The sequence below is a fragment of the Macaca nemestrina genome, chromosome Y (assembly GCF_043159975.1).
Source record: "Macaca nemestrina isolate mMacNem1 chromosome Y, mMacNem.hap1, whole genome shotgun sequence".
Taxonomy (NCBI): domain Eukaryota; kingdom Metazoa; phylum Chordata; class Mammalia; order Primates; family Cercopithecidae; genus Macaca; species Macaca nemestrina.
In genome coordinates, this window is record NC_092146.1 from 1,249,076 (window position 1) to 1,271,207 (window position 22,132).

Genomic DNA, 22,132 nt, shown 5'->3' on the forward strand with positions numbered 1-22,132 from the left:
AAACGGTTTAGTGCACTGGCCAGGCACGGTGGCTCATGCCTCTAGTCCCAGTGCTTTGGGAGGCCAAGGCAGGAGAATGGCTTGGAGCCAGGAGTTCAAGATCAGCCTGGGCAACAGAGCAAGATCCTTTCATTAGCCACGCATGGCGGTCCATGCCTGTAATCTCAGCTACTTGGGAGGCTGAGGGGGGAGGATCACTTGAGGCCAGGAGTTAGAGGTTGCAGTGAGCTATGATCATGTCACTGCACTCCAGCCTGGACAACAGAGCAAGATCCTTTCATTAGCCGGGCATGACGGTCAGTGCCTGTAATGTTGGCTACTTGGGAGGCCGAGGGGGGAGGATCGCTTGAGGCCAGGAGTTAGAGACTGCAGTGAGCTATGATCATGTCACTGCACTCCAGCCTGGGTAACAGAGCAAGACCCTTTCATTAGCCGGGCATGGCAGTCGATGCCTGTAATCTCGGATACTTGGGAGGCTGAGGGGGGAGGATCACTTGAGGCCAGGAGTTAGAGGCTGCAGTGGGCTATGATCATGTCACTGCACTCCAGCCTGGGCAACAGAGCAAGACTCTGCCTCTAAGAATAAAAATTAAGGCCAGGAGTGGTGGCTCACACCTGTAATCCCAGGACTTTGGGAGGCTGAGATGGGCGGATCACTCAAGGTCAAGCGTTCGAGACCAGCCTGATCAACATGGTGAAACCCCATCTCTACTAAAAATGCTAAAATTAGCTGGGCGTGGTGCCGCATGCCTGTAATCCCAGCTATTTTTGGGAGGCTGAGGCGGGAGAATCACTTGAACCCCGGAAGTGGAGATTGCAGAGAAACAAAAAATGTAAAAAACTTAAAAAAAAAAAAACATAGAGCAAGCGGTTTGGAGTAGCAGTGAAGGGTGTGACCTCTGGGGCTTGTGCAACAGAACTTTCTCCAAGGGTGTCGCTTTAGCCCCTAAAAACATCCCTATTCCCCAATATGCTCCCTGGTCCCCCCAATCATCTCCTTGACCCTAATAATCTCCCTGGTCGCCAGTATTCTCTGAGTTTCACAATTCTTGCATTTAGCATAGAATTTTTGAGGTTCATCCACATTGTGGCGGTATTGGTACTTCCTTCCTGTTTAGGCTGAAAAATACTGCAGATTTGTGATTGCCAGAGGGAGGAGGGAAGGGAGAAGTGGGAGGGACTGCAAATAGGCACAGGTCTCCTTTTAAGCGTCATAAAAATGTATTGGAAGTATATAGAGGGGATGATTTTACAACACGGTGAATGAGCTAAATACCATTAGATTGTATTTAAGATGGTAATTTTTTTTTTTTTTTTTTTTTGAGAGGGAGCCTCGCTCTGTTGCCCAAGCTGGAGTGCGATGGCGTGATCTGTATTCACCGCAACCTCCACCTCCCGGGTTCAAGCGATTCTCCTGCCTCAGCCTCCCCAGTAGCTGAGATTACAGGTGCACACCAGCACACCCGGCTAATTTTGTATTTTAGTAAAGACAGGGTTTCACTGAAAAACTCTGTTGACCAGGCTGGTCTGGAACTCCTGACCTCCAGTGATCCACCTGCCTTGGCCTCCCAAAGAGCTGGGATTACAGGCATGAGCCACCCTGCCCAGTGAATTTTTTTAATATGAATTTCACCTCAATAAATTAAAGCAAATAAAACAGCAGTATTTATTTTGGTGACTGAGTTTTTTGGCATTGGAGGGTCTACACGTCTCCCCCTAACCCTGTTCCTGTTTGATTTTCTCATCTGCAACGTAGCGATGAGGTAGAATTGGGTCTTGCACTCAGGGTTGTTTGAAGAATTTGACGATGTCAGGGAGCATTGAGAATGTCCCTTTGTACACAGTAGGCTTGTCACACTTGCACGCTGCTTACCTCTCTCTCTTCTGAGGATCCACTCATCCCTTTATTCATTCATTCATTCATTCATTCATTCATCCACTCATTCATTCCTTATCCATCCACTCCTCCATCCATCCATCCATCCATCCATCCATCCATCTATCTATCCACTCATCTATCCATCCATCCATCCATCTATCCATCCATCCATCCATCTATCCATCCATCCATCCATCCATCCATCCATCCATCCATCCATCTATCCACTCATCTATCCATCCATCCACTCATCTATCCATCCATCCATCCATCCATCCATCCATCCATCCATCCATCCACTAATCCATCCATCCATCCATCCACTAATCCATCCATCCATCCATCCATCCATCCATCCATCCATCCATCTATCCATCCATCCATCCATCCATCCATCTATCTATCGACTCATCTATCCATCCATCCATCCATCCATCTATCCATCCATCCATCCACTCATCTATCCATCCATCCATCCATCCACTCATCCATCCATCCATCCATCCATCCATCCATCCATCCATCCATCCACTAATCCATCCATCCATCCACTCATCCATCCATCCATCCATCCATCCATCTATCCATCCATCCATCCATCCATCCATCCATCTATCTATCCACTCATCTATCCATCCATCCATCCATCCATCTATCCATCCATCCATCCACTCATCTATCCATCCATCCATCCATCCACTCATCCATCCATCCATCCATCCATCCATCCATCCATCCATCCATCTATCCATCCATCTATCCCTCCATCCATCCACTAATCCATCCATCCACCCACCCACCCATCCATCCACTCATTCATTGACCTGTCTACAGTGAGGGTCTGTGTCCCGTTCAGGTGCTCAAGAAGGTGGTCTCAGGATGGGGCAGCTTCACCCTCTCACAGTCCTGTAGCCAGGGTCTGTAGCCTTGGAGGGAGTTGTGCTCCACAACAGTATGGAGGGTTTGAGTGGGGACCCCCCAAATCCCTATTGGTGCAAAAGATCCTCTCTCCTCCTCTGATTAGGCCAAGGAGCTCAGTGTTTTGTGAAGAATTTGTTTGGGGAGTGTTTTGAGTTGGATTGCACCCCTTCCAAAGACCCATTGAAGACCTCAACATAGGTACCTGTGAATATAGGACCTTATTTGGAAATAGGATCTTTGCAGATGGGATTAAAATGTAAGTTAGGATGACGTCATACTGCATTTGGACGAGGTCTTAATCCTGTAGGACTGGAGTCTTTCTGAGAAGAGATTGAGACTGAGGCACGCACCGAGGGAAGATTGCTGTGTGAAGACGGAGGCAGAGATTGGAGGGAGACATTCCCAAGTCCAGGGACGTCAAGGATGGCAGAGGATCAGAAGCTGGAGAGAGGCAGGAAAGATTCTCCCCAAAGCCTCAGAAGGAGTATGCATTAATTTGGGGCGGTTGACTGGAAACCTTCCGTCTATTCACCAGTTGACACAGTCATGCATCCATCTACTCATCCATTCATCCATCCATCCACCCATGAAATCATTTATCCATGTATCTATTCATGCATATCATTCACTCATTCATTTATCCATCGATTCATTCATCCACTCAGTCATTCCTTATCCATCCACTCACCCATCCATCTGTTCATCCATCCATCTATTCATCCATCCATCCATTTATCCATCCGCTTATCCATCCATCCACTATTCATTCGCCCATTCATTTATTTATGCATCCATTGATTCACTCGTTCATTTATCTATTCATTCATTCATGTATTCCTTATCCGTCCACTCATCCATCCATTCACTCATCCACCCATCCATTCATCCATCCTTCCATCCATTTATCCATCCACTTATCCATGTACCCACTATTCATTTGCCCATTCATTTATTCATGCATCCATTCATTCACTCATTTATCTATTTATTCATTCATTTATTCCTTATCCATCCACTCATCTCTCCATCCATCCATTCATCCATTTATTCATCCACTTATTCGTACATCTACTATTCATTCACCCATTCATTTATTCATGCATCCATTCATTCACTCATTCATTTATTAATTGATTCACTCATCCACTCATTCATTCCTTATCCATCCACTCATCCATCCATCCACTCATTCATCCATCCGTTCATCCATCCATCCATCCATTTATCCATCCACTTATCCATGTACCCACTATTCATTTGCCCATTCATTTGTTCATGCATCCATTCATTCACTCATTTATCTATTTATTCATTCATTTATTCTTTATCCACCCACTCATCCATCCATCCATCCATTTATCCATCCGTTTATCCATACATCCACTATTCATTCACCCATTCATTTATTCATGCATCCATTCATTCACTCACTCATTTATTCATCGATTCATTCAGCTACTCATTCATTCCTTATCCATCCACTCATCCATCTATCTGTTCATCCATCCATCCATTCATCCATCCACTTATCCATACATCCACTATTCATCCGCCTATTCATTCATGCATCCATTCATTCATTTATCCATTCATTAAGTAATTCATTTATTCCTTATCCATCCACTCATCCATTCATCCTTCCATTCATCCATCCATTTATCCATGCATCCACTATTCATTCACCCATTCATTTATTCATGCATCTATTCATTCACTCATTTATTTATCTATTTATTCCTTCATGTATTCCTTATACATTCACATCCATCCATCCATTTATCCATCCACTTAGCCACCCATCTACTATTCATTCACCCATTCATTTATTCATGCATCCACTTATTCACTTATTCATCGATTCATTCAGCCACTCATTCATTCCTTATCCATCCACTCATCCATCCATCTGTTCATCCATCCATCTATCCATTTATCCATCCACTTATCCCTGTACCCACTATTCATTTGCCTATTCATTTATTCATACATCCATTTATTCACTCATTTATCTATTTATTCATTCATTCATTCCTGTCCCACTCCTCCATCCATCCATCCATTTATCTATCCACTTATCCATCCATCCACTATTCATTCACCCATTCATTTATCAATGCATCCATTCATTCACTAATTCGTTTATCTACTCATTCATTCATTCATTTCTTATCCACCTACCCATCCATTCATCCATCCATTCATTCATCCAACCATCCATCCATCCATTTATTCTTTCATGTACTCATTCATCCATCCAATCATCCCTTCATTCATTCATTCATCCACTCATTCATTCCTTATCCATTTACTCATCTATCCATCCATCCATCCATCCATCCATCCCTCCATCCATTCATCCACTCGTTCATTCACCTGTCTCCATATCCATCCATCCACTCACTAGTGTACTAATCCACTCATTCACTCATTCATTCACTCATTCATTCACCCATCTATTTATGCAACCATCCATTCAACCATCCAACAAACAGTACTGAGGCCATGGTAATCTCTTCTGGTCTCTCATCTACAAAGTCACAGTCCCTACAAGGACCCTGCTCATTCATTCCCTGTGGCTGAGACTGAAGGAGTATCTCCTGTTTCTATTCCACGTGTGGCCACCTGCTGGTCTGTCCCTGTCCTGAGTGCAGGGGTAGTCTCATTCTCCTCCAGCCCCAGAACAGATGAGTGATAAATAAATACCTGGAGACAGAATTCCTCCAACCCTAGGGTAAGAGACTGAGTGTGCTAGAAGCTGCCTGTGTTGGTGCCAAGAGCTTGTGATGGACATGTGGACACTGTAGATGGACAACAGCCCCTTCGCTGACCAGCTGGTGCCTGGGAAGCCTCCAGCTTCACTGAGCTTCAGGTTTCGTTTCTTGCATCTCACCGGGAGGCTGTCTGCAACATGCCCATTTCAACCACTGGCTGAGAGGCTCATGCAGGTGTGCACATAACAGGGCTCCTTGCTGAGAGTGATTTCCTGGAGAGTCCATCAGAGCTACTGTTGCACAACTGCCCCTTGAGGAGGTCATCACAGCTCTGAGTATCAGGAGCTGCCCATCAGCACCGTGTGAACTCAAAGTCTTGCATTCATCCTCATAGGACATCTTCAAAACCACTTTAAACATCCCAGGGAAGCCCAGAGGAGCAAGTGCTTCCAAGAGGCTGGCTCTGGTCTGTGGATTGAGTGTGGATTTGAGTGTCTTTGAATGCGTGTGAGTTTGAGTCTCTTTGAATGAGTGTGGACTTGGGTCTCTTTGAATGTGTGTGAGTTTGAGTGTCTTTGAATCAGTGTGGACTTGAGTTGCTTTGAAAGTGTGTGGGCTTGAGTCTCTGAATGAGTGTAGACTTGAGTCTCTTTGAAAGCATGTGGGTTTGAGTCTCTGTTAATGAGTGTGGACTTGAGTCTCTTTGAATGCATGTGAGTTGGAGTCTCTTTGAGTGAGTGTGGACTTGAGTTTCTTTGAATGAGTGTAGACTTGAGTCTCTTTGAATGAGTGTAGACTTGAGTCTCTTTGAATGAGTGTGGATTTGAGTCTCTTTGAATGCATGTGATTTTGAGTCTCTTTGAATGAGTGTGGACTTGAGTTTCTTTGCATGAGTGTGGATTTCAGTCTCTTTGAAAGCGTGTGGGTTTCAGTCTCTGAGTGTGGATTTGAGTTTCTTTGCATAAGTGTGGACTTGAGTCTCTTTGAGTGTGGATTTGAGTCTCTTTGAATGCATGTGATTTTGAGTCTCTGAATGAGTGTGGACTTGAGTTTCTTTGCATGAGTGTGGATTTCAGTCTCTTTGAAAGCGTGTGGGTTTCAGTCTCTGAGTGTGGATTTGAGTTTCTTTGCATAAGTGTGGACTTGAGTCTCTTTGAATGAGTGTGGATTTCAGTCTCTGAATGAGTGCGGACTTGAGTTTCTTTGCATGAGTGTGGACTTGAGTCTCTTTGCATGAGTGTGGATTTCAGTCTCTTTGAATGAGTGTGGATTTGAGTCTCCTCATTCCTGCACCTTTTCAGTTCCTTTTGTTGCATGGGACAGTATGAATGACGCTCCCCATTGGTCCAGTTTTGCAAGTAAAAATGTCACATGTGGAAGCCAGCATTTAGTCCTCGGGCAGATAAGCAAGTTTGACGAGAATAACCTTACACACAGAGGGGCCCTTGGTCTTGGAAAGGTGGAGAATAAACCCGCCATTTACCCTGAGACCTGACCTGCACAGGGGATGTCTGCTTAATCTACACATCTGCGGCTTGTAATGACAGAGTCTCTTGAATTCTACTTACTTTATTATAGAAACAAGAGCATGCATACAGCACATCAGGAGATGGAGAAATGGAGGGAAGTGATCCACAGTCCCTTGACCCAGCCCATTCTCTCTCTGAGACCTGGGGGATGGGACATGGTCTTGCTTCTCCTTCCAGATCTCTGGAAGGATCATCTTGTCTTATCTTGCCGGCCTCCCATGCTGTGGTTCAGAATTGCGGGAGATTCTGTTCCAGTGGGGATGCTTGTCTATACCTTGGGCAGTTTGGGGTGTCACAACTGGAGGGGGTGTGTCTGGCGCATGGTGGGTGGAACCCGGGATGATGCTCAATGCCCTATAGTGCAGAGGATAGGCTCAACACACAGAATCCTCCAGCCCTACATGTCAGCAGTGCTGAGGCTGAGATATCCTGCCTGAGAATGAGAGAGTCTCTGTTAGTGTCTATCTATCTGTCTATACCTATCTATCCTATCTATCATTTATCAATTTATCTACATATCATATCTATCTCTCTATCTGGCACCTACACCTATGTATTAATCTTCTCTATCTATCATCTATCTATACCTTTCTAGCATTTATCTCTCATCTCTATCATTTATGTCTACCGTTTGACAGTGGTTTCAGCTAGGGGTGATTTTTCTCATCACGGGACACTGGGTAATGTCTGAGGACAGTTCTGGTTGTTGCAACTGTGGGGGTGGTCCTGGCATCTGCTGCGTGGAGCCAGGGATGCTTCTCAATACCTTACAGTGCACAGGACAGCCCCACCACAGAGAATCACCTGGCCCCAAATGTCTACAGTGTTGACGTGGAAAGACCCTGCTTTTAGTATAGAGAGTCTCTCTCTCTCTGTCTGTCATCCATCTGTGTATCCATGTATCTACCTATCTAAGTATCTATCTATCTATCTATCTATCTATCTATCTATCTGTCATCTATCTATTTCTATTATTGATCTATCTATCTATCTGTCATCTATCTATTTCTATTATTGATCTATCTGTCAGCTATTTCTATTATCTATCTATCTGTCATCTATCTGTCATCTTTCTATTTCTATTATCTATCTATCTATCTATCCATCTATCTATCATCAATTTCTATTATCTATCTATCTATCTATCTATCATCTATCTATCTATTTCTATTATCAATCTATCTATCCATCCATCCATCCATCTATCTATGTATCTATCATCTATTATCTATCTATCTATCATCTATCTATCATCTATTTCTATTATCGATCTATCTATCGATCTATCTATCTATTATCACCTCTATCTATCTATCTATCTATCTATCTATCTGTCAATCAATCTATCTATTATCACCATTATCTATTTCTATTATCTATCTATTTATATATCTATTATCACCATTATCTATCTATCTATCTATCTATCTATCTATCTATCTATCTATATCTATGCATGCATGTATCTGTGTATCTGTCTATCCTATCTATCTCTCATCTATCTATGTATCTGTCTAATCTATCATCTATCTAATCTATGCATCTATCTATGTATCTATCTAATCTATTTATCCATGTATGCATGTATCTATCTAATCTATTTTGTAAGTATGTATCTAATTTATGTATGTATGTATCTATTCTATTTTATCTATCTCTATTATCAATCTATCTCTCTATCATCACCGTTATCTATCTGCATGTAGGTACGTATGTATGTATGTATGAATCTATCCATCCTATGTATCTCTCATCTATCTACATATCTCTCTAATCTATCATCTATCTAATCTATGCATCCATCTATGTATGTATGTACCTATCTATCTATCCTTGTATGTATCTATCTAATTTATGTATGTATGAATGTATGTACGTATCTATCTAGCTATCTAATTTATGTATGTATCTATTTTCAATTCTCTCTGTCATCTATCTACCTATCTATCTATCATCTCTCTAGCTATCATCTATTATCTATCTATCTAATTTGTCTCTCATCTATCTTTAAGACAGTGTTAGATAAGCAGGTGATTTTGCTACCTGGAGATATTGAGTAATATCTGGAGACATTTCTAATAGTTACAACTGTGGGTGCTCCTGGCACCTTGTGGCTGGAGCCCACGGACACTGCTCAACACCCTACAGTCCCCAGGATGGCCCCACCACAGGGAATCCCCCCCTCAAATGTCACTAGTGCCCCAGCAGACAGCCTGTGTCTTTTGTGTCTCACAATTGGTTCCACCCCAAGAACTGTCCTTGTCCCCGTCTTCCTGCACGCTCTCTCCCTCAGGGATCCCCCTGCTCACAGAGTCTCCCATAAACAATGTCCAGGCTCCCCTCACAGCCTGACGGCACCCAGCCTGAGGGGTCCACATGCTCAGCCCACCCCCAGCTCATGAACTCCTGGGGAGCCTGGACAGTGTATTGTCACTCTGCCAACTCATCATCTGAAACCAACACAACCTGGCACCTGCCACCTGCTTCTGTCTGTGCCACTCCCTTCCCAGCCATAGAGAGTCTCCTGGGATTCCTCCCTCCCATGGAGCCCTCCTTGGCCAGAAAATCACACATTCTGCTTCCACAACGTCCCTCTGCTCAGGGCACCAGCACCTTTTCCCTGGAGCAGAGCAATCTGCCCAAAAGCGTCAATGCAGCCTTCGAGGTCCCAGCCCGGCTCAGGGGCATGAGAAAACGCTCAACATCAGGAATGATCAGGGAAATGCAAATCAAAACCACAGTGCGATACCACCCCACTCCTGCAAGAATGGCCCTAATCAAAACATAAAAAAATTACAGATGTTGGCGTGGATGTGGTGAACAGGGAACACGTCTACACTGCTGTTGGGAATGTAAACTAGTACAGCCAGTATGGAAGACAGTGTGGAGATTCCTTAAACAGCTACATGTAGCACTACCATGTGATCCAGCAGTCCCACTATTGGCTATCGACCCAGAGGAAAGTACTCATTATACGAAAAAGATACTTGCACACGCATGGTTATAGCAGCACAATTAGCAACTGCAAAAATGTGGAGCCAGCCCAAACGCCCATGGATCAACAAGTGGATAAAGAAGCTGTGCTATATTTATATATACAAATGCCGGCACTGACACAAACACACATATATAGTCATATAGATGTGTGCCATATGCATACATATATGTATATAGATATACAAACATATGCATATGTACATATATGTGTAGGTAATACATATGTGTGTATATATACACATGTATACAGGCATATATGTGTATATACACACATGCACATACACATATATGTATATACACACAGACATACATGTGTACATGTGTATATATACACATATACATATACCCACACAAACGTGTACATATGTATACATACACATGTACATATACACATATGTGTATGCATGTATATATGCACACATATGGGTGTATGTGTATATATGTGTACATATACATATATGTATACATACATATATACATCATATATGTGTGTATATATGTGTGTATGTGTATACATATGTGTATACATACATGTATGCATCGTATATGTGTGTACATGCGTGTGTACATCATAAATGTGTGTACATGCGTGTATACATCATATATGTGTGTACATGCGTATATACACCATATATGTGTACATGCATATATACATCATATATGCGTGCATGCGTATATACATATACGCACGTATGTGTATATACATATACGCACGTATGTGTATATATATAGACGTGTGTGCATATATACACACATATATATGATGGAATACTACTCAGTCATGAAAAAGAACGGCATTTGCAGCCACCTGGATGAGATTGGAGACCATTATTCTAAGTGAAGTAACTCAGGAATGGAAAGCCAAACATCGTATGTTCTCACTCATAAGTGAGAGCTAAGCTATGAGGATGCAAAGGCATAAAAGAATGACACAATGGCCAGGCGCGGTGGCTCACACCTGTCATCCCAGCACTTTGGGAGGCCAAGGCGGGCAGATCACAAGGTCAGGAGTTCGAGACCAGCCTGGCCAACATGGTAAAACCCCATCTCTACTAAAAATACAAAAATTATCCGGTCAAGGTGGCACATGCTTGTAATCCCAGCTACTCAGGAGGAGGCTGAGGCAGGAGAATCGCTTGAATCTGGGAGGAGGAGGTTGCAGTGAGCCGAGATTGTGCCACTGCACTCCAGCCTGGGCAACAGAGTGAAACTCCACCTCAAAAAAAAAAAAGAAAACAAAGAAAAAAAAAGAATGACACAATGGACTTTGGGAACTCCAGGGCAAAGAGTGGGAAGAGGATGAGGGATAAAAGGCCACAAATTGGGTTCAGTGTATACCGCTCAGGTGATGGATACTCCAAAATCTCACACATCACCACTAAAGAACGTACTCGTGTAACCAAATAGCACCTGTTTCCCCAAAACCTATAGAAGTAAAAAGTGTAAAACTAACCAACAAAAACACATATCGACTTCTGAAAAAATTTTCTGAAGACTGCTTTCTTGAGGCAATAAAAGAGATTGTTGGAGCCATAAATAATATATATGTATATGTTATATATTTATATATTTATTATTTAAATATATTATATATTATGTTTTATTTATATGTTATATATTTATATATTTATTATTTAAATATATTACATATTATTCTTATTTATATGATATATATTTATGTATTTATTATTTAAATATATTATATATTATTTAAATATTATATATTTTATATTTATAATTTAAATATATTATATATTTATATATTATTTGTATTTGTATGGTATATCTATTTATTATTTAAACATATTATATATTTATATTTTTATTTATAGATTATATATTTATTATTTAAATATATATTTATATATTTTTATTTATATATCATATATTTATATATTATATATTTATATATTTATAATTTAAATAGATTATATATGATTTATTATGCATATATTTTATATTTTTATATTATTTATATATTACATCTTTATATATTATTTATATATTATATATTTATGTATTTATTATTTAATTAGATTATATATTTATATATTATTTATTATTTTCATATTATATAGTTATATATTTATTATTTAAATAGATTATATATTTATATATTATTTATTATTTACATATTATATATTCATATATTTATTATTTAAATAGGTTATATATTTATATATTATTTATTATTTTCATATTATATATTTATATATTTATTATTTTCATATTATATATTTATATATTATTTATTATTTTCATATTATATATTTATATGTTATTTATTATTTTTATATTATATATGTATATATTTATTATTTAAATATATTATACATTTACATATTATTTATTATTTATATATTATATATTTACATATACTATATATTTATTTATATATTATTTATATATTACATAATTATATATAATATACACACACACACACACAGAGATATATCTGTTGCTTTGTCCTAAATGAACACAGATCCTGCGTCCCCGAGGAGCGACAGTGTGAGCTGCAGAACCGTCCCTGGAGTTCCCTGAGCTCAGTGCAGTCCTTGGGGGTAATCTTGGGGGCACCCATCCCGCCCACCCTCTTTCTGTACCTTCTGCAGGGGGTCGTGTGTCTCCCAGGGGCCGTGCAGAAACTCCTAGCCCGAGAGAGGTAGAGCAGGGAGCCAGGTGGACACTGGGATCCCTGGACCCTGCTCCGCCCACCTCAGTGCCTCCAGGGACAGAAGAGGGGCTGTGGGAGGGAGGTTGGGGACCCTGCCCAGGCCCAGCCAACGAGGAGATGCTGATGGAGAGGCAGGGCTGGAGGACAGGGCAGCAGGAGAGAGACTCAGACAAGAGGGGGCCACCTGCCCAGGCCAGGGGCCTCTCCAAGTCCAGACCTGTACATATTCACCACTGGCAATAGCTACTCTGCTGTTATCAACCCTAAGCCATCACTTCTCCCCCAGAACCTTAAGTGGCAAACCCAGAAATGCAGTGTGGGTAGCACTGGAGGGAGGGAGGGTCTCTGTGGTTCTCCCAGGGGACCTCATCTCTCCCACCCACCCCAAGCTTGGTCCATGTTAGTGGCGCAGCCAGGTGGGGACCTGGCAGAAGGCATCTGAAACGCACTTGCTTTTACAAAGACAGGGTTGCCTACCGTCCGATGAGTCCCATGCGTCCCTCTCTCAGCCTCTGACCTCATTGTCCCCCTGGGGGTGGGGGACGCCCATATTTGGAAAAGGGGCAGCGTCCTGGTGCACGCAGGACACTGGCATCCGTGTGACAGTGCCCAAGTGAAAGTACTGTTTTTGCAACGTGGGATAATTTCCTTTTTTTTTTTTTTTTTTTTTTGGAGACAGAGTCTCACTGTGTCACCCAGGCTGGAGTGCAGTGGCGCGATCTTGGATCTTGGGCTCCCCGCAACCTCCGTCTCCCAGGTTCAGGTGATTCTGCTGCCTCAGCGTCCCGAGTAGCTGGGAGGACAGGTGGGCACCACCGCACCCGCCTAATTTTTATAGTTTTAGTAGAGACGGGGTTTTACTATGTCGGCCAGGCTGGTCTCGAACCCCTGACCTCAAGTGATCCGTCCACCTTGGCCTCCCAAAGTGCTGGGATTACAGGCGTGTGTCACCGCCATAAAAAAATATATATTATATATTTTTAATATATTATATGTTATATATAATATATATTTATATATGTTATATATATTTATATATTATAAATTATATATATTATATTATATATATTTATATATGATATATTTATATATCTTATATATTTATATATAAGATATTTATATATGATATATTTATATATCTTATATATTTATATATAAGATTTTTTTTTTTTGAGACGGAGTCTCGCTCTGTGGCCCAGGCTGGAGTGCAGTGGCCGCATCTCAGCTCACTGCAAGCTCCGCCTCCCGGGTTCCCGCCATTCTCCTGCCTCAGCCTCCCGAGTAGCTGGGACTACAGGCGCCCACCACTGCACCTGGCTAATTTTTTAAATGTATTTTTTTAGTAGAGATGGGATTTCACCTTGTTAGCCAGGATGGTCTCGATCTCCTGACCTCGTGATCCGCCCGCCTCGGCCTCCCAAAGTTCATGGAATGAGTTTTTAAAGGAAAGGTGGTTTGCATCCCTGGAAAATGTGAGCATTTCCCCGCTAAGCGGTTCTGCAAAGTCTCCTTCGCAGGGAATTTGCAGATTTGCACACCTGGTCTCCTCTAGCGTGAGAAGAATATACTTCATGGGGTTTGCACCGTCTTCCCCCATGTTCTCACCCCACACAGACCCTCCCAGCGACCCTCTCATCTCCCTTGACAACACAGAACAAGAAGAAACGGCCAGCCCGGCAGCTCACCCGTGCAGAAGCAGCGGCAGAAGGAGCAGGTGAGAGTTCAGAGGTTCTCCAGGTAACGGAATCCAACGCGTAAGTCGACGGCCGTGTGCCTCAGAGCCCAGGACTCAGAGGGTCAGCCACCAGCTTGCAAGCCCTGGCCACCCAGAGTGCTTAAGAAAGTGCTTGCTGGTGGCAGACAGCTGCCCTTCCAGTTCCATCTCTCCAGCAAACGTTGCAAGGGTGGCCTCCCCGCTGGGTGGCCCGCCGGCTGGCACGATCATCTCCAAATGCAAATTCTGCAAACTCTACCTCCGAGCGGACAACCACGGTTACGACTCAGGCTTAGGTGGAAAGGAAGCCTGTTGTGAAATTTCCTGTGTAACTGTCTGAACCCTGGTGTGCAGGGCTGAGCTCATCGCTCGGTCTCTGGGCGGCACCGTTAACCGCCCACCTCCCTATCACTGGCTCCCAGGGGGCCCCACTCGAAGAAAACCCTGAGAATTTTCTAGAGAGGAAAAGAGGGAGAATGATTTTCCTCGACGTTGTCACCAGCGGCAAAGTGCCGTGGCATTCCCCAGAAGAGATTCCTGTTTCTTCTGAAATTAAAACAAAACCAAACCCCAAAAAAAAAAAAAAACCCAGAACACGTTTCCTTTTAGATTCTAAAGCTGTGCGAATTGCGACGTCTCGGTACACGGCCAGACTGTGACAAGCCAACAGACCTTGGGCACTGATCATTCCGGCTCTGACACTGGGTCACCGACGGGAGAGGTTCATACCCTCAACATCCCCTGAGGATTGGCAGGTTTCACGACTGAGGACCAGGTTCCCGAGTTCCGGCATCCTTGCTTGTGAGGAGCGATGGTGGGCTGTTGTCATTCGTGCGAGGAGGAGGTTGAGATGGAAGGATCTGTCACCCCGAAAGAATGAGTGAATATTGAACCACGGCTCAGGGAAAACACAGGGTACAAACCCTCAAGCCAGCCTGGGTGTGGGGGCTCATGCCTGTAATCCCAGCACTTTGGGGGGCCAAGGGAGGTGGATCACTTGAGGTCAGGAGTTCGAGACCAGCCTGGCCAACATAGCGAAATCCCGTCCCCTACTAAAAATACAAAAATTAGCTGGGCATGGTGGTGGACGCCTGTAATCCCAGCTACTGGGGAGGCTGAGGCAGGAGAATCGTGTGAACCCGGGAGGTGGAGGTTGCAGTGAGCCGAGATGGCACCACCGCGCTCCAGCCTGGGCGACGAGAGCGAAACTCTGTCTCAAAAACAAACAAATAAATAAATAAAAATAATACAAATAATAAAACGGAGTGCATAGACACCACAGAATAGTACAAAGCCATGAAAAAGAATGAAACGATGTCCTTTGCAGAAACTTGGATCCAGCCGGAGGCCATTCTCCAAAGCGAATTAATACAGAGACCCAAAGCCAAATGCCGCATGTTCTCACTTATAAGCAGGAGGTAAACATGGGGTCCTCATGGACATAAAGAAGAGAACAACAGACCAGGCGCGGTGGTTCATGCCTGTCATCCCAGCAGTGCGGGAGGCCTAGGTGGCTGGATCACCTGAGGTCAGGAGTTCGAGACCAGCCTGGCCAACATACTGAAACCCCGTCTCTACTAAAAATACAAAAATTAGCCGGGCATGGTCACAGACACCTGTAATTTCAGCTACTTGGGAGGCTGAGGCAGTGGAATCGCTTGAACCCGGGAAGCAGAGGTTGCAGTCTCTACTAAAAGTACAAAAACTAGCTGGGCGTGGTGGTGGATGCCTGTAATTCCTGCTACTCGGGGGGCTGAGGCAGGAGAATTGCTTGAACCTGGGAGGCGGAGGTTGCAGTGAGCCGAGATTGCGCCACTGCACTCCAGCCTGGGCGACAAGAGCGAAAACTCGAAAGAAAGAAAGAAAGAAAAAGAAAGAAAGAAAAAGAAAGAAAGAAAGAAAGAAAGAAAGAAAGAAAGAAAGAAAGAAAGAAAGAAAGGAAGAAAGGAAGGAAGGAAGGAAGGAAGGAAAGGAAGGAAAGGAAGGAAAGGAAGGAAAGGAAGGAAAGGAAGGAAAGGAAGGAAAGGAAGGAAAGGAAGGAAAGGAAGGAAAGGAAGGAAAGAAAGGAAAGAGAAAGAAAGAAAGAAAGAAAGGAAGGAGAAAAGATGGGAACAAGAGGCATTACAGACTCCTAGACAGGGGAGGGAAGGAGATGAAGGGCTGAAAAACTACGTACTGGGTGCTAAGCTAAGTAGCTAGGTCATGAGATCATTCATACCCAAAGTCTCAGCATCACACAATATGCCTTTGTAAGAAACCTGCACATGTACTCCCGGAATCTAAAATAAAACAAAGGCCGGGCGCGGTGGCTCACGCCTATAAACCCAGGACTTTGGGAGGCCGAGGCGGGCAGATCACCTGAGGTCAGGAGTTCGAGACCAGCCTGGCCAACATGGTGAAACCCCATCTCTACAAAATACAAAAATTAGCCGGGCACAGACATGGTGAAACCCCATCTCTACAAAATACAAAACAATTAGCCGGGCGAGGTGGCGGCGCCTGTAGTCCCAGCTACTCAGCAGGCTGAGGCAGGAGAATGGCGTGAACCCGGGGGGCGGAGGTTGCAGTGAGCTGAGATCGTGCCCCTGCACTCCAGCCTGGGCAACAGAGCGAGACTCTGTCTCAACAACAAGAAAATTAAAGATGTGATCTCGAAAACAATATGTTGATAAAAGGCTAAAAGTAATGAAAAAGTAAAGACAACTGAAATTGAATAGATAGAATATTATTATTATTATTATTATTATTTTTTTTTTTCTGAGGCACAGTCTTGCTCTGTCGCCCAGGCTGGGGTGCAGTGGTGCCATCTCAGCTCACTGTAACCTCCGCCTTCCGGGTTCAAGCAATTCTCCTGCCTCAGCCTCCCAAGTAGCTGGGATTACACACGCACACCACCACACCCGGCTAACTTTTTGTATTTTTAGTATAGATGGGGTTTCGTTATGTTGGCCAGGCTGGTCTCGATCTCCTGACCTCGTGATCCGTCTGCCTTGGTCTCCCAAAGTACTAGGATTACAGGCGTGAGCCACTGCACCTAGTTCCCTGTTTTTTGTTTTTTGTTTTTTTTGTTTGTTTGTTTGTTTTCAGGAGCAGGTGTATTCGGGCAATACATGGGATGCTCATCTTAACATTTTATCATTGGTTGGCTTTTTTTAATTGTCTTTTTTTTGAGACAGAGTTTCACTCTTGTCGTCCAGGCTGGAGTGCAGTGGCGCGATCTCGGCTCTCTGCAACCTCCGCCTCCCAGGTTGAAGCCATTCTCCTGCCTCAGCCTCCTGAGTAGCTGGGATTACACATGCCCGCCACCACGTCTGGCTAATTTTTTGTATTTTTAGTAGAGACGGGGTTTCATCATGTTGGCCAGGCTGGTCTCGATCTCCTGACCTTGTGATCCGCCCGCCTCGGCCTCCCAAAGTGCTGGGATTACAGGCGTGAGCCACCGCACCCGGTTCCCTGTTATTATTTTTCAGGAGCAGGTGTGTTTTGCCAACACATGGGATGCCCATTTTAACATTTTATCTTTCGGTGGCATTTTTCATTAATTTCAGGTTCGAGTCAGAGAGAAGAAAGGAAATCTACAGTGAAATCTCATCTCTACTAAAATACAAAAAGGTCGCCAGGTGTAGTGGCGCAGGCCTGTCATCCCAGCACTTTGGGAGGCTGAGGTGGGAGGATCACTTGAGGTCAGGAGTTCGAAACCAGCCTGGCCAACATGGCAAAACCCCGCCTCTACTAAAAATACAAAAATTAGCCGGGCATGGTGGCGGGCACCTGTAATCCCAGCTATTCGGGAGGCCAAGGCAGGAGAATGGCGTAACCCCGGGAGGTGGAGCTTGCAGTGAGCCAGGATCGCGCCACTGCACTCCAGCCTAGGCGACAAGAGTGAAAACTCCATCTCAGAAAAAAAAAAAAAGGTGAGAACAACAGGTATTGGAGGCTCCTAGAAAGGGGAGGGAGGGAGAAAAACGGCTGAAAAACTACCTTTTGGGTGCTAAGCTCAGTAACTAAGTCATAGATAGATATTCATACCCAAAATCTCAGCATCACACAATATATCTTGTAACAAACCTGCGTATGCATCCCCAGAATCTAAAATAAAATAAAGGCCGGGAGTGGTGGCTCATGTCTGTAATCCCAGGACTTTGGGTGGCCCACGTGCGCAGATTTCCCAAAGTCAGGAGTTCGAGACCAGCCTGGCCGACATGGTGAAATCCTGTCTCTACTAAAAATACACAGATTAGCCAGGTGTGGTCACGGACACCTGTAATCTCAGCTACTCGGGAGGCTGAGGCAGGAGAATCGCTTGAACCCTGGGAGCAGAGGTTGCAGTCTCTACTAAAAGTGCAAAAATTAGCTGGGCGTGGTGGCAGGTGCCTGTAGTCCCAGCTACTCAGGAGGCTGAGGCAGGAGAATGGCGGGAACCCGGGAGGCGGAGCTTGTAGTGAGCCGAGATTGCACCACTGCACTCCAGCCTGGGCGACAGAGTGAGACTCCGTCTCAAAACAAAGATTTCTCTTGACTTTCCCCATCTTATAACGTAGGCTACAAAGATAGTTTAGAGTATGGAGCCAGGGGGTGTTTTGTTTGGTCAAGAGTACGTGCAAGCCCAGAGAACACTTAGCAAAAGATGTGAATTCTCTCGTAACAGATTGATGACACGTTTTACCAAACTTCAGAGTAAATGCTAAATATCAGTTAACCCAATAGCAACTTAAAAGGAAAAAGTATGTGAGTCGGGTGAAAACTTCCAATGGTGAATGTCCTAAAGACAAGTTTCTTATTTGTGAATGTGCATGATATAATTTTGCGGCATAAAATTTTAAAAAATAAAATTGTTTACCCCCCCAAAAAAAGATATATCGTTACATGAGTTAGTGTTCTCCAGAGAAAAGCACCAATAGAATGTATTTTTATATATACATAAGACATCCATTTTTATCTGGGCGTGCAAGGTTTATATATATAAATATATGTGTTTTATTGTCTATATCTTTAGGTAGATGAGGACATAGGCAAATATATTTCTTTTATATAATTTATAAATATTTATATATTCTATACATATTTACATATTTATCAATACATACATATGTATTTTAACAACTCTATAATATATGAGACTTCTTGGAGGAAATAAACTCATAATATTACGGAGATTGAGGTGTCCCGCAATCTGCTGTGTGAAAAGCTGGAGACCTGGAAGAGCCAAGGGTGTGAATTCCAGTCTGAGTCTGAATTTCTACCCAGAAGAGCCAAGAGTATGAGCTCCCGTCTGAGTCTGAAGGCCTGAGACCCAGGACAGCCGAGGGTGTGAGCTCCAGGCTGAAGGCCTGAGACCCAGGACAGCCGAGGGTGTGAGCTCCAGGCTGAAGGCCTGAGACCCAGGACAGCTGAGGGTGTGAGTTCCAGGCTGAAGGCCTAGGGAGACCAATGTCAGAGCGGAAAACCCAGTAGGCAGGAGGAATTCCCTCTTAGTTTCTGGGACGACGGCTGTGCGTAGCTGTCCACCTGCTTGACCTCTCTGTGGGGCAGCTACAGACCCTCAGGCCGGGTGCTACAGACCGATGTCGATAACTCAGGCTCATATCTGCATCTCGTGGGGACCATGCATCATGTTTTGTGAGTCCGGGTTGCAGGTTGCAGGGAAGAATGTGCTCATCTCTCTGACATGGCGTTTGAAGGTGTCTGAGCCGATCTGAGCTTGATCTGAGGACGCCGGCTGAACCCCGGTGGGTTTAGTGACTGCCGTGAGGTCATTTGGGGCTGTTTCTCTGAAGGAAGCCAGGAACAGGATGCGTTCATGTCCCGGGAGAGCTGAGGGCCTGATGTTGAGAGCGGAACGGAAAACTGACGGGCCCTGGAGGAAGAGAGGGACAGAAATAGCAGCCCCGGCCAGGTCCCCACGTCTGCCCTGGGAAACCAGGCTGTTGGCAGCTGCCCTCACAAGGTGCCCACGCAAGGGACAGACAGACAAGGCGGCCTGGAGCTGCGGTGGGGTCCGAGCCATTGTATCAGCTTCTCTGCTGCATACGCAACGTTTCGGGGCTGAGCACACCGTGAAGCTTTCGGGGGCTGTTCACTCAGGCCTGGGAGGCCTAGACCATCCCAGAAATAGAATCCCAGTCCTGAAATCCAAGCACATCCGTGCAGGCCAGGTGTGGAGACGTGATTCTATCTGCAGCCGTTGGTTTAGGGATGGGGAGGATATTGAATGCTGCTTCCCATACGCCCTTTAAAATAATTGCAGGTTCGTGCTCTGAAGGTGAGAAAGGAAGCTTATTTGCTAATAGGGTCTTTGAAGATACGAGGAAGGTTAGGATGTGGAGGGCTGTAGTCTCAACTCTTCCTGCAACACGCCCTGAGCAAAATCCTGGGTGTCGGCCGGGAGCGGTGGCTCATGCTTGTCATCCCAGCCCTTTGGGAGGCCGACGTGGGTGGATCACTTGAGGTCAGGAGTTTGAGACCAGCCTGACCAACATGGCGAAACCCTGTCTCTACTAAAAATACAACAATTAGTCCTGTGTGGTGGTGTGCACCTGTCATCCCAGCTACTCGGGAGGCTGAGGCAGGAGAATGACTTGAACCCAGGAGGCGGAGGTTGCAGTGAGCCGAGATCGTGCCATTGCACTCCAGCCTGGGCGACAGAGTGAAACTTAGACTCAGGAAAAGAAAAGAAAAAAAAATGCTGGGTGTGGTGGCTCACACATGTCATCCCAGCACTTTGGGAGGTCGAGGCAGGTGGATCACGAGCTCAGGAGTTCGAGATCAGCCTGACAAACATGGTGAAACTCCGTCTCTACTAAAAATACAAAAATTAACCCAATGTGGTGTCACGTGCTTGTCATCCCAGCTATTCGGGAGGCTGAGGCAGGAGGATCCCTTGAACCCGGGAGGCGGAGGTTGCAGTGAACCCAGATCACGCCATTGCACCCCAGCCTGGGCAACAAGAGTGAAACTCCATCTCAAAAAAACAAAACAAAGCAAAACAAAAAAAGATTCTGGGCATGGATGGAGACGGGGAATACAAAGGAAAGAGAAAGAAGAGAACACAGCATGAACGGGGTCCAAGGAACCACCCAAGGGTCCATCATGCTGAGACCTTTGAGGGATCGTGTGGGACCTGCCTCAGAGCCATCCCTCGGAGACAAGTGAAGGATGGACATCGTGGGCTGAGCTGGTTTCCTGTGAACCAGGGGCAGCAGAGGAGATGGATGTGACTGTGTGTGGCCTGTCGGGCGCCACGCTGCAGGTCACCCTGGGGGTGTTTGGGGGACGCAGGTCTCACCGAGCCTCTGGGATCGTTGTCTTAGGAGATGAATTCTTACCCTTCCGTGTGCACCATCATCCTCTTAACCTTGCAGGATTGAGGGCCAAGCCTATTGTAGCGAAAGGCTGGTGGCTGCTTGCGGGATGAGAGGCCAAGTGTATTTTGGGGGTATGATGCTTCGGAGCCGTTCCTGGTCTGAGTGAGGTGGTATCGGTCGCTGACAGTTACTGGGCTCTGATGTGCCAGCTGGATGCACGGCCTTTTTGTCATCAAAAAACGCTCGTGTTACAAGGACATTTGGGGCCGGGCATGGTGGCTCGTGCCTGTAATCCCAGCACTTTCGGAGGCCGAGGGGAGGTGGGGGATCACTTAAGGTCAGGAGTTCGAGACCAGCCTGACCAACATGGTGAAACCCCATCTCTACTAAAAATACAAAAAAT

At 44.6% G+C, this 22,132-nt stretch overlaps 1 protein-coding gene across 1 annotated transcript in view; it reads right to left on the reverse strand.

Moving 5' to 3' along the window:
• LOC139360958 (P2Y purinoceptor 8) overlaps nucleotides 1–14,997 on the reverse strand; it is a 67,948-nt gene extending 52,951 nt beyond the window's left edge. Inside the window, exon 1 of the mRNA XM_071089435.1 lies at nucleotides 14,397–14,997. The gene's annotated coding sequence lies outside the window, so the exon portion shown is untranslated. The remainder of the gene's footprint in view (nucleotides 1–14,396) is intronic.
• Nucleotides 14,998–22,132: the final 7,135 nt, after the last annotated feature.